At 44.3% G+C, this 17,679-nt stretch overlaps 1 non-coding gene across 1 annotated transcript; it reads left to right on the top strand.

Annotated features, from left to right (window-relative positions):
* Positions 1–14,853: 14,853 nt before the first annotated feature.
* On the top strand, positions 14,854–15,036 carry LOC140219153 (U2 spliceosomal RNA). The gene has a single exon (XR_011895365.1). It is a non-coding gene; the product is annotated as a U2 spliceosomal RNA (small nuclear RNA).
* The last annotated feature ends 2,643 nt before the right edge of the window (positions 15,037–17,679 follow it).

The following is a 17,679-nucleotide window of genomic DNA, read 5'->3' as shown; positions in this document are numbered from 1 at the left end:
ACTTCGGGCTTGAGTCCCTAATTTCATCCCCTACGCGATCTTCACCCAATGGAAATGGTACTCTTCTTCACCACTCTTTAAGGAATATCACAGCGACGGCACGCGCAGGCGTCATTGATGTACTTATCACTGATCATCTTCCCGTACTTGTGACTTTCGTCGCAAAACTAGCTCACTATAACACGCGCCATCTTACTTCTAGGTTAAATCGGGACAACTTTATCAATACAATTCATGATACTGACTGGGCTTCCATTGGGAATTGCGTGATCCTGAAAACGCACTACAGAATTTCTGCTCCTTTTTCGTGAAGGTGTGTATGCAAACACTAAAACGGTCAAATGCAAGAAAATATAAGTTTCCGCATAATCCTTGGTTAACAAAAGGTTGGTTGACTAGCATGCGAAAGAAAGATAACCTATATAAGAAAACTAAAAAACTGCCATTCCCATGAGGGTCTAAAACTTAGGTATGAAAAATATAGTCATGTGCTAAATAACCTTCTAAAAAATCTAAGCGACTTTATTATGAAAAATAATTTTGTAAGACAAAAAATAACCCCAAGAAAAAATGGAAACTTTTCAATGACTTTTGAATGGACCACAGGTTAGTAGAATAATTCATAAAATAAATTATAAACAACAAATCTAGACTGAGGCATCCGGTATTGCTAACTCGTTTAGTGATGACTTCTATGAGATATACAATAATAGGCCTGTAGCTTCATCGTATCCACTTACACGTTGTAACCATACATTTTTTCTATTTCCTGTCAACCCTGATGAAGTGTGTTCTACAATCCTGAATCTGAAGAACTCTAACGTCGGGCTAGATAATATTTCTGCTTATCACATAAAACTCGTTGCTTCATATATTGCGGAAGTATTAAGCAATTAATCTCATATTTAAATGCTGTACCTTTCCGCGCTCACTTAAGGAGGCCAAGTTAACCCGGTGCACAAAAAAGGGGATATTACAGAGATCCTAAACTATCGGCCTATTTCTATTCTGTCCTCAAGTAGGAAAATTATTGAAAAATTATTTCTGAAACGTATTAACAAGTACCTAGACAAATTTAAGTTCCTAAAGCGTTGCCCATTGGGTTTTTGTGCAGGTAGTTCAACCAACTTAGCTTTACTATCATTAATCGATTTCTTAGCCTTCCATCGACAACGGCGACTTCGTCGGTTCTGTATTTTGACTTTAATAAAACCTTTGACACCGTTAATCATAATATTTCATTTACTAAACTAGAATCATTGGGTATCACTGGTACACCTTTAACATTAAAAAAAAATTACTTGATCACGAACTATCAGTTTGTATAGGTGGTGTTTACTCAAATGTTAAGGTCATTAATCAAGGGCATCGCAGGGCTGAATACTTGGGCCTTTATTGTTTTGTATCTACATTAATGATTTACCTGATTGCATTAATCTTCCTAACGTTGTCCTATATGCTGGTGATACCACCATTTCCATCTCACATAGATTGTTAACAACTGCAATCACTAAAATGAACAACGAATTCAAAGTTATTCAGTGACGTTCTTTAAAAAACCTACTTTTCAACCCGCTTAAAACTCATTTCATTACTTTTAGATCACCTCAAAAAGTTCTCCCTTATCTACCGCAACTATCCATAGGCCATCATTTAATCCCAGCGGCTGATTGTTTAACTTTCCTTGGCATAAAATTAGACACTAAAGTGAAGTTTAATAATCATTTGCTTATTTTAGGCAAACAAACTGCTTTTGGTTTAAGAGCTTTCATTAAATCTCGTCCATATTTTTTCTGTTCACGCCTTATTGTCTTTATAATTTGCCTTCATACATAGTCACTTTTTATATGGCATTACTACGTGGGGAAATGCATGTAACTGTCACCTTTCGTCCATACAGCAGATTCAGAACCAGGCCATTCGCATTATTACCAACAGTTCTTTTTACTCTAATGCTGCTGCGCTCCTTCAGGCTAACTTCATTCTTCCTATATCTGGCTTGTTTAAATTTCACTTACTTATCACTCTATATAAATTACCCAACAAATAGCCCGCGTTTCATTATTAGATTCTAGGTTGCTCACAAATACCAATAGCACTATGTTTGCCCATAATCACAACTTTCTATTACCTAAATGCAAGACGAATTATGGCAAAATGACTTCCTCCTTCTCAGCAATTCAACTGTGGAATGACTTACCCCATGCTCTTAAATCATCATCATCCTTGCATGCATTCAGATATGAACTTAAAAATTTCATATTGTATAACTAGTCGTCTTGATTAACTTACTTTGTATATAAATTGTGTACTTCTATTAAATAGGTTATCACAATTTAGATTGGTAATGTAAGATTTTTTTTTCATGTATGACTCCTTGTATAAAAATCGAATGTATTCCTTTTCACTACATCGTTCACTTTTTATTTACTTATATATTGCGTAATTTTACACTGTTGTCTCAATTAATCATTTTCTACCAGTCTTGTTAACCGAGGGTCCCGCTGCAGTCCTTTGACTTTGGGACCCTCGCCTGTATACTATTAAGAACGAACTATGTATCATGAAATAATAAACTGATACTGAAACAACATACAGAACAGCATGTCAAAAAATGTCATCATCAATGGCTCGTACCCCCGTAATCAAGCAAAATGTGCAACGACTCATAGTCCCGTAAGGTTAATGGCTACTCACTTTGCGTGAATTAGCTCCGATGGCACTACCCCTGTTTTCGTTGTCGGTGATTTCAATATGAATGTGTCGGTACCGAAAAGGGAGCGCCTTACGCGTTCCGTGTTGCAGACATATCCCCTGCGATGCCACACCGCGATCCAGCCCAACCGACCACCAAGCGGCATACGCGCACCGATTTGACATTATCAAAGAATGTGATTGCAGTTGCGAGTGAAATAATGACCACCGATCAAGACAGTAAATGAGTGTGCGTACCTTTCGTCACGATCACCATTTATCAAGACAATAAATGAGTTCGTAACTTTGTTCAAGATTATGTCACCTCCCTGCCATGCGCCAAACAACTTCGCTGGTAAACGACCTTTAAAGAGTGGAATGGCTCAGGATTTCCTTTTATTGCGATAGCAACTATATGGACACTCCAGGCGGATTTCTGCCATCGGCGTCGCCGTCGCCGTCAGTTTCCGTATGAGTGAAAGCGTGTGACAATGAGCCGGCGAACGCGGTTCAATTTCGCGTGCGCGAGTGAGCAACGCGGCCCGGATCCGTGCCCTCTCCTGCGGCGCGTGAGGCAGGAAGAGCAATGAGGCAAAGGAGGAGAGGCGTTCTTCTCCGGTGGTTGCTACGGTGCCTCGATGTCCTCCTCGCCCGTCGCTCCGTACAGAATGGACACAACCGCGGCGTCTACTGCGGCGTTGCCACGAGAATCGCGGACGCCGTAGTAAAAACAGCGATCCAGCCTCATCGATGCCTACGTTTCGCCGACAAAAAAAGTGAGTGCCACATGAAAGCGCCTTATTTGTGATAACTGTCACCTCGAAATATCCCTAGCATGGACATGTCACGCTTGCCACCGCGCTCGAAAGGTATACTGTGAGCTTGCTGTGGTATCCGACCTAACCTTAAGTAAGACATGTAATTTCACAGATAAATGAGTGCTTTTTTTCCACATTGTGAGCGACGATTTCTTGCTCTCTCATGTTTTTCTCCGTGATCCCTACACGCTCGCAAGATGGAGTACTAATAGACAAACTTTGATTCCTAATTGCAGCCATCCATGGTCCGCGCAATGCGTACGGGAGAGTTAGTACTCCTGTATATACAGGGACGCTAGGGAGAGTTAAATATTTATTACAGGCTTTTCACTGCGGGTGCTGTACGCATCCCGAAACTTCAAGGATTCAACCAATGTCGGTCATACCGCGACATAAAACTGCCTCGCTTGCACTTCCACTGGCCCGCTATTCGTGCATTTAGTATCACGTACGCGATCAGGCAAACTCGCATAGCCCAAGTAATTTGTTTGGCACGTTTATTATTCATCAATATCTGGGTGGCGCGGCAGCGCCGTTGAAAAATATTCCCGCCTCTAATGTAATGTTGCTGTTACGGCAACGTGTTTCAACTTGTGCTCATTGCCTGTAAGACACCTGTTTTATTTTGACTGTGTACTGCACATTCGGTCGACCTACAGTCACGCTTCTAATCGCCCCACTGCTTGTCGGCATTACTGAAATATTGCGATCTTCGTGGCTGACTACTTCTCGTGAGGAAGATGAGAGAACGCCACTTTGCGCATGATTTTCTTTAGCGCCACCCACTTGACCCACTCCTTGTGGTTGGCCTACGTTAATCAGGAGGAATTAAACTGGAACACCACATGTAAATCACTTGATTACCGCATTAGCGCGAATAGTTGGTTGTTTTCACAAAACAGGACACTTAATCCTATTAAGGTTAAAACTAAGTATGTGCTGTGCACTCTTTCATTCCAAGGTAACTTATGGGATATTATAGTCTGGGGAACAACATCGCAAAGAAATTACCATAGACTTATTACTATGCAGAAGAAAATATTGCGCTGTTTCGAAAAGTGCAGGGGAAAATTACCAAGACCTGCCAACTTCTCCACTGTTCATAGAACATTCCATGCTCAGGATTGATCAATTGTACAATTTAAAATTCTTCAAGTAATTCAACAAAATAAATTATATGAACAAAGCCGCATCGAAAAACCATACTATTGTTAGGATACGAGCACGAAAAGTAAGAATTATGGAAAACAAAGTGCTGCGTACCAGACACATCATGTTATGAATATCCTTGCAGATAAATTGAACTTTAAAGCTAGTAGTGCTGCATTCAAAAAACAAGCAAAGAACTTAATAATTACAACATGCATACAGTATCAACGTTAACTTGTAGATTTTCATGCGTCGACCAATGCTTAAATTATTCACGAATTCGCATTCGGTGTGTTTCCATGCATAATGTAATTTAATTGCATCCTCATGCATTCTACGTTTCCAATTTTTTGGAATTTATTTTGTGTCTCTGTATATTTTGGCGTGCGCGACCTCTTCTGTACGATAATTTAAATATGTTATGTAAATTTTTTCTCTTATGTGATTTGTTATGTGTACTCTTGCAAGTTGCCACTTGTCAATTTTCGTGAAACTGATGCACTGCAATCCTTTTTTTGACTCTGTTGAGCTCGAAGCGTGTGAGCTGCCACGAACTGTGGAGGGACAGGGACCTTTGTCAGGCTTGACTGCCTTTAGCCCCTGCGCCTGCAGTGAGCTTTGTATATTGCTTACTGTAAATAAAACACTTACTTACAAATTGGCATCGGCGTTCGTACAGCCAGTCATGAATCTCAATCTGCTCAATCTCGCGGGCTCGTGATAACGAGACTTCAGGCGAACTCGTAGTTAATGAAAGTGTGGGGTTTTACCTGCCAGTATCACGATATGATTTTAAGGTACGCATTAGTGGGGGACAGTTTGACCACCTGGAGCTCTCTAACGTGCGCCCAATGCGCAGCGCACGGGTGTTTTTGCGTATCGCCCTCGGCCGAGATTTGATCCTGCGTCTTGTAGGCGACCTTGTTGTAAGATCAGTTGCAGGGATGCTGTTCTGTACTGCGGCTTTTTCTGACGAAATGCGTGTTAATAGTGCCGTGCCGACGTGCGAGCTCTCGTACATAATATACGGCTGTCTTTTTTTTAAATCACATGTGGCATGTAGCACAATTCTGCTTCTTGAGCTCAACTACTCTGTGGCCGACATCATTTGCACGAGAAATCAAAATATCTGACTAATTAACAATTTTAATTACCATTTAAACGACTTACCTTAGGGAACATGTCGCAATTTACAAGTTCTAGCCGGTGTCTTTGAATGCCATCCGCCGTGTTTGGTAAGGTGCTATGGTGTTGGGCTGCTAAGCACGAGGTCGCGGGATCGAATCCGGACCGCGGCTGCCACATTTCGATGGGGGCGAAAACAACCGTGTACTATAGATGTAGGTGCACGTTAAAGAACCTAAGGTGGTCGAAATTTCCGGAGTGCCTCACTACGGCGTGCCTCATAATCTGACCGTAGTTTTTGCCTGGTAAAACATCATAATTCCTTTCTTTTATTTCACTTTGAATGTCATATCCACTGTAAACGAGTTCTGAGGATGACTTCAATTTGCGTTCCCAGTGTATGCGGCGTAATGTATTGGTGTTCCGTAAATTACTTTTCTTCTATATATAAAATGGGTTGTCCTAAAAAGATAAGCGGTACAACAGTGCATTTTTATTTTAAGTGTGACATCGCGTATCTTAGAACTGCTGCTAGCTTCAAAATTTGCTCGAAGTGTATGTGCCTTGCGAAATCACTCGCTTCAATTCCTGTATTGCAATATGTGGGCTAAAGTAGTTAGTTCGAAAGGTGATTATGGAATTTTGTATTAATGAGTTATCCATTTCGATTTTCAGTGTAAGTACCGTCCGCACCTTCGGCTAATCCAGCAGAATAAGTAACTTAGTGCCATATGTCATAAGCAATTTACTTTATCATAAGACATCCGGTATTTTTGTCTATGATTACAGGCTGCTATGGTGTTGGGCTGCTAAGCACGAGGTCGCGGGATCGAATCCCGGCCACGGCGGCCGCATATCGATGGGGGCGAAAAGCGAAAACACCCGTGTGCTTGGATTTAGGTGCACGTGAAAGGACCCCAGGTGGTCCAAATTTCCGGAGTTCCCCATTACGGCATGCCTCATAATCAGATCGTGGTCTTGGCATGTAAAACCCCATAATTTACTTCTTTTTAATTGGTTGACAGGTGTGGTGACACCTATGCACGTGTAAAAAGCGTTTATCGCCCTTTTCAGGAAGGAGCTATCCTTCTTCCGTAGAGATGGGAATTTTTTTGCGGGCGGCGCACACGTGATGTGTCACAGATTATGATATAGATGTGGTCACTTTCTTCAAAATAAACCATTGTTGTGAGTGTGCGCTCGTGTGCCTGAACCTCGTATTTGTTCGCGTCTTGTGCGCAAAAACCTGCATTCATATCCTACCAACATGCCCAGTCATCTTGGCCTTCTATACCGTTGCCGCGACGGTCTATGGCACAAGTCAGGTCTGTGCATGCTCGCTAAGCTGCGCCAGTTGCATGCGTGGCGTGGTTTAGGTAATGCACGTAAACCAGCTGGCGGAAACGGTAGCGCAGTGGTCGAGTGGCGTCTGGTGAATGCTTCTTTGCTCGGGTGGGTAACTGTGAGGCACCTGAATAATTAAGTTGAGGTATGTGTGCCTACTCGCACGTAGCGCCAAGCGTTGAGCAATGTCAGAGGCTTGTAGCGTTGCATCAGCAACCTCAAGCGCTGGTAAACAGAACGATGCGTGAGGGAACTGTTCCCTGTGATGTTGCCATAACGATAGGCCATTCTTATCGAAAAATTATTTGCAAGGCCGAAAAAGTCATTTTTAATACTCTTGTGCCATAGACATGCGGAAAGGTAATTTACAAGTGTCTGCATTTCATCATGCGATATATTTATGTTGACCCGATGTCAGTTTTGTTGCAAAGCGGATTATGTGTTCCGATGTACACGATGCTTTATTTTTAGCTGCACCAGGTTTATAATAATTCGTATTAAAGTGGAAAGTCGGGCGAGTTGGCATACATTCATAATGGGAACAGCGCGAACAAGACGACGACAGAGTGAAAAGACACAGGACGAGCGCTCGTCCTGTATCCTTTCACTCCGTCGTCGTCTTGTTCGCGCTGTTCCCATTATGAATTATAATAATTGCTTTGGCAGGTAGCACATTCTAAATCTTTCCAGGTAATTAAATTTTATAGTGTCCAACGAAATGCATTGCCGTTTAAAGTACTTTGTGCTTCAGTGGATGAAACAGCGTTTCCTGAAAAATTAGGTTAGACAGTGCATTGTTACTGCAAGTGTGACAGCGTCTATCATGAAACCAGTGCCATCCTCAAAATTCGTTCCAAGTCGATATGCTTTGTATACTCACTATCTACAATACGTAGTTTGAAATATGTGCAGTAAAGCAATTGATTAAAAGCTAAATAGCATAATTATGTCAATAATTGAATTAAGCATTTTCATTTTTCGTAAGAATATTACGCCTCCTCAGTGAGTATATTAGTGCAAGGGTTAGGAGTGCGCTACCTGTGCCACAGACAATTTGAAAATATGGTTCAGTTAAGAAAGGGCCATGTAGAATGACAACGCACACTCAATGCTGGGATTCCTGCAACAATTGCTCAAATCTGCTACATTCCGTTAAGGCTTCTCCAGGATGAGCCGCGCCGCACAATCTCTGAGGCCACGATGAAGATGAGTTGTGGTGGGCGTCAGCTGGCGGTCGCTACCACCTAATGCGAAGAGTGCGTGACATCCGCCATTCGTAAGGCTAAGTGAGCTGAAGAGTCTCCGAGCTAATCTAATCCAGTACCACGCGCCAGTACATGCTCGCGCATTATGAAGGAAGGAGCCCCCATGTCGCGCATATCTGTATGACCTCTCCGCCATTAAGGTCTGTGTACCATAATAACGCGTTGTACGTAGTTTAGGATGAAATTCGGTCAGGCCTAGTAGTACGTGCTTGTTTCATTATGCGTTGGTGGTGCGTCGTGCATTCGTACATACTACTGGTGACGTGGCCTTTGGTGGGAGAGGTCATCGTCAACCGACGACCCGCACTTCGCGCGTTCGATCGGCACGGCAGCTGTGTCATGATGCACTCAGCAAACTCAAACTTACTTCCTAGCTTGTTATTAGCTGATTTGCTGTGTTGCATTCATCTGTGTGCGCTCATAACGCAGCAGATTTCTAGCTCGACCATTTTACTAGCTGCAGGACTTTAGTACGAAAGCGAAATTACTCAATTATTTGTTAGCCTTCCACGTGAGTGTATTGCCGTGAGTCTCTTTGTGCCTTTATGCGGCTCACTTTACCGCTCCGGACGAGCAGTATTTTTCCGAATGCGCTGGTTCACCCAGTGTGGCCGCGGATGGTAGTAATTTGTTCGTGAGCGGTTGCGTGTGTCGGTTATATATATCTTCATCGAGAATAATAGCAATTGTGCGCGCCGGTACTCTGGAACCATTTCTGATGCGTAGGAATAGTGTCCGGCCGATAACCATTCAAAATTATTGTTGACTGCTGCAACATCAGCTACAAAGCTCTCGACCATTAATTACCACCAGTGCACATAGAAAGGAGCTTCATAACGTGACGGTTTGAAGTAGCGATATGACTAGAACACGTAGAATGCTAATAGCCAGTTGAGAAATTTCGCTTTCGTGCTAAAGTCGTTCAGATAGTAAAATGGCCGAGCTACAAGTCCGCTGCGTTATGAGTACACACATTTAAATGCAACACAGCAAATGAGCTGATAACAAGCCATTCCATTCCTTTTCCATTCCTTTATTTCAGCATTCAACTTTAAATGTACAAATGCTAGGACAGGAGCAAAAAGCCGCTATTTTAAGCGGCTTGACAAAGGCCCCTGCCCCTACAGTATTTGGCAGCAGACAGTTTGTGAACACTTTTCAAGCAACAATACACCGGTACATAAAATATATCTTGAAAAACATGTCTAAGGGAATGATAACATGCGTTTTTGAAAACACACTATAACCAACATTTTTTTTTACCAGCAATACATGCCTTCTCTTAACAGAAAAATACAGATTTATGTAACGTGGTGAAACAATACATTTCTCCAATTACATAACAATATATAAAAGCACTTTCACATACAAGACTAATACAAAAAGAATTTCATACTTAAGTTACAACCAAGAAAAGGATATGCAAATACAACATACACTAATCACATGCAGTCGCACGACTAATGAAATATTCCTTCAAGATTCGACGTGAAACAGTCCTAAGGTCCATGTTTTCTTTTTCAAGACTGTTCAGTAATACCGATATGCGGCACGGTAGTCGGTCCTTTCCATGATTAGTTCGCGAAAAAGGCACGGCACAAGTTTCTCGCTCCCGAATGTCGTAGTTGAGGTGATGAGGTTTGCTTAGATTGCAAAGACCAGTAAATCCAGTGTGGCCTCGTTTTACGCTTTCTTTATATTTCATAGCAAGATTAAACTGATAATTGTAATGAAATGGAAGAACATGAAACTTAGAAAAGAATGTACTTGTATGACTGCCGTAAGAAATACAAGCAACATGGCGCAATGCTTTTTTTTTTGTAAAAGAGACAATGTCTGAATATTTTTTTGTGACGTTGTCCCCCATACAAGACTACAATAATTTGCATGAGAAATAAATATGGTGTTATACAGCAATAGCCGTAGTTTTAAGGGAAGAACATCTCGAAGCCTACAAAGCGCACCGCATGCTTTTGCCATACTTGTTGCCACGCGTTCTACGTGTTTGTCCCAACTTAAATGCTGATCAAAAATCACTCCCTTCCTGAAACTTCATGAAGCCAGGAAGTTTCAGTTTGCTGAGTGCACCGTGATACATGTGCCGTGCCGAACGTGCGATGTGCGCGTCCCCGGTTAACGAACACCTCTCCCACCAGGGCCACGTCGCCAGTACGAAGCATGAATGCGTAACGAATCACCAACGAATAATGGACTGAGCACGCACAAGTCGTTACTATGGTGCACATAGCTTAATGGAAGAGCGCTTACATGCGCGATATGGAGGTTTCTGAAAGCGTGTGAAGGACATGCTGTAAGATGGTTTTTCGGCGTAGTGTAGGTATGCCGTGCGCGAACTGAGACTACGTTTACCTGAACAAAAGATGCATTTTAGAAAAGTGCTTGAAGCAGCTTGTGTATGATGCGAAAACGAAAAATGTCGCTGGCGACGTACTTGCGGAGGACGTGGCAGCCTCTAACCATGATATTGGCCTTGGATAAAACTTTCGTTATCGCCAAGAATCTGAATTTCACGTCAGTATCCTGTGTGCTTCCTATCACACTACACAAAAGGCTGAATCACAGCAATTGCATTATTCCGTATGCGTACGCAAGATGCCTAGGTCGAATTTCTACAATTTCTTTGTTTGCAAGCAAAGCTTCCATACAAATGAGTGGGAAATCTTATCAGTCACATGCTATCAAATCTCTTGATAACTACTTTGAAGGGTAGCCGAAATTCATTATATTCAATACTGCCGTTCACTGCACTGCATGCGCCATAAAGTACACAAATTTGAACTTCCAAGAAGACGGCCTTGCGGCCAATAGAACCGCTACATGGCCACGTGCGCTGAACAGAAAGCGGCAAAAGAAATTTCGGCGTCCTCAACACACAACTTCTTAGCATCTGACACGATTGCGTTTAGGATAGCTGTCTTCTGTTTCAATGTGATGGTCTTTCGTTTGCGCTTTCAATTGGCTTGTTTCTAGCGTCACGAAATGGCGGCGCGGTTGAATAGGTTGCACGCTGCGACGCCAACAACGTTTGTCGCGTTCAAGCAGCACGGGCCACATAAGGAGGCGTGGTTTCTGAGATTGCATCGGTACAATCTCTGAGGCCACGCCTGCTCGGTGCCGCAGTTGGAGAAATTGCGATGGTGATACTCATCCTCTGCTTATGCGCACCTACGCGCAGGTGAGAAGGAACAGTGTTCGACGGCGCATTCAACGCAATTACCTAAAAAATTTGGCACCGAATGTGTGCCGAACCCCGGGGATTGCGATTGAGTCTGCAAAGGTCGGGCATTTCTTGATTCGGAGACAAATCAAGTTTGTATTTCGGAGACAAACGAAGTTCGGCAAATATATTGGCAGGATAACTTTACTCTGTTGAAAGAAGGTTTTAAAACGTGGATAACTACGGAGATTTCAACAGGGATTTCACTTTCGTTATAACGACGTTTCACGTAACGTGTGTTTGTTAATATCTCATCTTACCTTCTAATTACAGGTGACAAATCTGATCTCAGGCAACATTAGGAACAAGTTACATTGTCTGCGGGTGCATCAGGCTGTGTAACTGTCTAAGCCAGCTCCCTGAATCATGAAGTGACCAACGTGTGATAACGTAATCACAAAGCACATTTCTAGAAGGTGCATTAGAAACATTTTGCTTATGTACTGATGTTATTGATATGATTTATTAAAAATTCTTTGAAACCTTTGGCCACTTCAGTGCTTCATTTGTGTGATTAATCACTATTTATGTTAAGCGTGGCTTTAACATGTGTTGTCACTTTTGTGGCCTTGCCAATATTTCATTGGTGCAATATTTCATTGGTGCTGCATTGAGGCAAAAGCCTCAATGCAGCGATCTGGTAAAGCACTGATCGTCGCCAGTGATAACCCCGTGGGTAGCAATTGCTTTGTGAAGCCAAAATCCACCACGTGAAAGCACGCGCTGTTGTCGGTGACAGTACGGTATGAGGGACGGTGAAATTGTGCGTGAGAACAACGGCAGTAACTCGTGCAGCGATGTAATCGCCATCTGGAACTGGTGGTGAAGGTGGTAGTTCGATGTACGTAAGGATTTGCGGTGGCATATGAACAATATCTGTCGAACTTAGGCGAAACTGGGGTGGAACAGGAGGATTGGGGAGACAGGTCAAGGCGGACGGTACTTGTGGAACAATCGATGAGGACGGAAGGATCAGACAAAAAGTGTAGGCCAAGTATCAGGTCATGGGGGCAGTGGCCAGGCAAGGAGAAAGGGACGATAGTATGGCAACCAGCAATGCCCCTTGCACGGGCAGTACACATTCCTACAACGCCAGTCGTTCTGCCGTCGGTGATGCACACGACGCTATTGTTGGGACGTGTTAGGACTTTCTTTAGATGGCGGCGGTATGGCCTCATAATGGAGATGTGTGCGACGGTATCGGTGAGTGCTGTGAGAGGTGTGCCATCTACTTTAACATCTAAGACGTTGTGCGTAGTTGATAGCCTCAGTGAACGATTTTGTGGCAGATCGGACAGTGCAGCACCGCGTCGACGTGCGGTATCTTCTAGTTTTCCGGCAAGGTGAGTCCTATGTACGTCAGCGAAGTATAACGGCGAAGTTAAGGCGGGCATGGCGGTCGACTCTATGGTGAGGGCGAGTGAGCGTAACGGCGTTCAGCACCACAGGGGCCGGAAGCGGCTGGGTGAGGCGCTTCGGAGCGAAGTGGAGGGATACTTAAAGGTGTTTCGGGGCGGAGGCGTCCAATGACGATGGCGGTGACGGGAAACGTGACCAATTCGGCCGCAGCAGAAACAAATCGAATTGTCGTCCGGTGTGCACTATTTAACTAGATTATGATAACGAGAATGAAAGGGCCGACTGCCGTAGGGGATGGTCATATGAGGGTTCGTGCTTGGGTCAGGGCGATTAACAGCCGGCGGTGGGGAAGCCCAGGTTAGCGACTTCCTGGAGAGCCATGGACTGGATTAAGGATATTCCTGTGGCAGAGTTATCTCAGAGCGTCTGCTGGGGCGAGGCGGGAAACTGAGCTTCGAGTTCGCGACGCACAATGCGAGTCACGTTGTCGCATGAGGGAGGCAGGCAGTCTGGGTCAATGCAAGAGGATGTCGCGGCAGTATTCGGCAAGCGGGAAAATTGTTGAGCGACACGGCGGTTCTTGATAACTTGAAGCGGCGGCATTTATTTATGATTGCATCGACAGTAGAAACGTTAAAAACCAGGAGACTAAATGCATAATCCGCTATACCTTTTATGATGTGTCCTACTTTGTCGGACTCTGCCATGGACAAGTGACTAGCGGAAGAGTTGGCACGGGACACTAAAAAGGCGACAAGGACAAGCGCTTGTCCTTGTTGCCTTTTTAGTGTCCCGTGTCCAGTACTGCGCTTGTCACTTCAGCATGGAATACCAACTAGCCCGGTCTCACACTTTGCCATGGACGTGTCAGTTTTCTGACAAAGGACGCGGACGTCTTTAATATAGAAAATGTATGACTGCGTGGCACTTTGAGCACGGTTATCGAACTGCTTTTTGACGGCTAGCTGTCTACCAGAGGGATTGTCAAAAAGGTTGGAAAGGTTCTTCTTGAACAGCTTCCAGCGAGTAAGTTCCTCTTTGTGTGCCTTGAAATAAAAGCGCGGAGTACCGTCCGGAGAGAAAATGAGATTGGCTAGCATTATGGTCGCGTCCCACGTGTTCCTCTTGCTTAAGCCCGGAATACATGGAGCGAATAACCGGCGTCCGAGCGACGAACTTCCTTGGGCCGCAAACGCCCGACGGCCGGCGTCCAAAAATTTGACGGCCGCCGCCGACCTGCCTGTCCAAATATTTTCGTCGGGCCGCCGGAAGCGTCGAGCGCGCAGCGGCGGACGACAGCCAATCGGGAGGCGCCAGTTCCGGTCGCTAGGCATGCTGGTCGTTCGCGCGCGGGCCTTTTCTCGTCTTCTGCAACCACGTTGGTGTCTGCGCTAGTGTTGGTGTATTTTTCAGTTATAAAAGCGGTATATGCCACCTTAAAAAGCGCTTATGTTTGTTTCATCATTTACCACAACGCGTATGCTAATTTTGATAACACTGGCGCCAACACGGCGAACTCGCGGCGGCGTCCGCCCGCTGTTCGCCTCATGTATTGCTATGCAGCGCATCTTCGACTCTTGCCGCCGCGCCCCTGTTCGCCGCGACAATTCGCTCCATGTAGCCCGCGCTTTACACGTTCGTACATGCAGAGCCATCCTTCTAGGTCCATACCACTGAGACAGAAGAATGTGCTGGGATCATGCGGATGTGGAAGGGCAACGTACTGTGTCCACCAAATGTTACGCGTAGAAAACTCTTTGCAATATATTTACAAACAGCGAACGTTCGCGGAAACGGGAGAACCCAGCCAGGTATTGAACTATCTCCAGGATCGGCCCATGCCGACAAAGAGACGGTGGTGATAACGCAGACCGACGCGAATCAGTGTAGTATCTGTTCTGGTCAGCTTCATATCTGATGCGGGTTCTATTTGACTCTAAGTCTTAAAGTTATTTTTGCATGTTGGCGGAGTGCTTGAAGTGTGCTTCACCTCCACCGCGGGTCGGCCTAGTATTGCAATATCTTCGGGATCGGCCCACAATTTTTGCACACGTGCACAAAAAATGCACGGAAGCCTCACCATAAACATCTTCGCTGTAGAAGTCATAATCGAAAGAGACGGTTCCGCTTAGAAACGGAGAGACTATGAAAATCCAGCTGGACACTGGTGCACAGTGTAGCGTACTACACAAACAAGAGACAAGCGAGGCATGCTTGAAGATGGTACCTTCGATAGTGAAAAACATTGCTTCCTATACTAAGCTCAAGCTTTCTATCTTGGAGGAAGCCCGGCAATTCTGTGAAGTTAGTGGACAGAGAGCAAGAGTGACATTTATTGTTTTGAACGCCCCAGTCACACCTGTTTTTGGGCAGAGAGCATTTGAAACATATTGAAGGGGCAGCGCAAGACGACAAAGACAAAAGGCAGGAAACACACTTGACAGCGCTGAGCTCACACCTAACTTTATTAGGAGGCATACAGAAACCGAAATACTACAGCTATTACCCTTGTGCTCCCCCATCGATGGAGTCATCAGTGCACAGGGAAAACGCAAAATCCTTTAATATAATGCTACAGTATGAGGCGCTATAAAAATTCAAATTCACTGTCATACAAGTTTAATGAAGGCATGCTTACACAACGCGATCCTTTTTTCCTTATATATATAGTAAGCTTCAATAATCTCGCTCGTAGTCTGATTGCTATACTCGGAAAGTATTGTGGTGGCTTCATAGGTCGGAACCCGCCGCGGTTGTTCAGTGGCTATGGTGTTGGGCTGCTGAGCACGAGGTCGCGGGACGGAATTCCGGCCACGGCGGCCACATTTCGATGGGGGCGAAATGCGAAAACACCCGTGTACTTAGATTTAGGTGTGCGTTAAAGATCTCCGGGTGGTCGAAATTTCCGCAGTCCTGCACTACAGCGCACCTCCTAATCAGAAAGTGGTTTTGGCACGTAAAACCTCATAACTTAATTTTTTTCATAGGTTGGAGTACACCCATGCTTTTAGCAATATCGCGGAACATGTGAGTAGGCATTACCCGTTAGCCAGTGCCTATGCTCTAACAGTCTAATGTTCAGGAATCGACCTGTTTGGCCGATATCGACGTGACTGTAGGAAAATGCAAGCACGCAAAGAACTCCCATTCTACAGTGCACAAGCGGGGACGTCTGCTTAACAGTACAGCCTTTCCCAGCATGAGTGGAGGCAGCATGAGTAGAGGCAGCCTGTGCCAACTTCCTATCAATCTTACCGCAAATTTTGATAATCTTTATAGGGGCAGTAAAAAGAACCTTTACATCAAACCTCTCTGCTAAATTCCAGAGGCTGTGTGGTAATTTATGTAAATATGAAATTATTACTTTTTCCTTCTTCTTGTCGGTAGGCTCTGGATTATTCATTCTTGTGGGTGCTCCTAATTTTACACGCTTAACAAGCTTCTGCATGGTCATGATGATGGCATCCTACTGAAAACCGGCTGCTCTCAAACGCTCCAGTTGTTTTAAAAAACTCTCAGAAGTCTGGCGAAAATACGATTTCGAAAGTGGGGAAAATAGAACCGGAAAAGCAATCCCATTTTTTCCCATCTTCGATTGTGCGGAGTTAAAATTTTAAAGTGGTTTTTCTGGCCTTGTGCAATACATTCAGCACACATGCTTACCACTTAATTTAAGCCTCGTATTTAAAATTGTAGCTCGTTCCTATTTGGATGTATTGGTCAAGGTCAGAAAAACCAATTTTAAATTTTAGCTCCGCACATTCGAAGGTGTTAAAAAGTGATGCACAGCACTACGCATTAAAGGTTGTATACAAAAATGGCAAGGTGTTGGTTACTGTAGAGCTTGAGCAGAAATGCAAGCCCGAACAAATAGCAGAGTCGGCAACACAAGACGTGGCAGTGGTGGCCATCATCCCTATGGCTTCCGAAATTCTGAAGGAGTTAAAGAGATACTTGCAACAATATCCACAACTACACGCGGTCATCGAAGCAAGACTCAACGGCTAGAGAGAAAAAAAAAAACAGGTGGGTTGTCAGAAGCAATGAAGCTGTGTTGGCCATTACGGGACGAAGTTGGCGTCTACAAGGACACCCTCTTCTAGGGCAACTGCATAATCATCCCCAAAACCTGGAGAAAATGACTGCTCCAAGAGGTACACGAAGGACCTCTTGGAATTTGAAGTTGCATCAGAAACAGTCTGCTAACCTGGAATGTCATAGCAGGTCAAGGTGTTTGTGGAACGCTGTCCATATATGCCAAGCAAGCCAGAAGAAGCCACCGAAGAAACCAATGCTACAAAACAAATTACCAAGTCTTCCATGGGAACTCATACCCGCCGTTGTTGCTCAGTGACTATGGTGTTGGGCTGCTACGCACGAGGTCGCGGGATCGAATCCCGGCCACGGCGGCCGCATTTCGATGGCGGCGAAATGCGAAAACACCCGTGTACTTAGATTTAGGTGCACGTTAAAGAACCCCAGGTGGTCCAAATTTCCGGAGTCCCCCCCTACGGCGTGCCTCATAATCAGAAATTGGTTTTGGCATGTAAAATCCCATAATTAATTAATGGGAACTCATCGCAGTGGATCTCTTTGACCATGAGGGAAGGACCAATCTTGTTATAGTGCACAGCTACTCGGACTACATCAATTTTAAAGCACTAACAAGTGGAACATCAGCAATTGT

This window comes from Dermacentor andersoni, chromosome 6 (assembly GCF_023375885.2).
Source record: "Dermacentor andersoni chromosome 6, qqDerAnde1_hic_scaffold, whole genome shotgun sequence".
NCBI lineage: Eukaryota > Metazoa > Arthropoda > Arachnida > Ixodida > Ixodidae > Dermacentor > Dermacentor andersoni.
The sequence above is the reverse complement of the archived record's forward strand: the minus strand, read 5'-3'. Positions and strand labels throughout refer to the sequence as shown.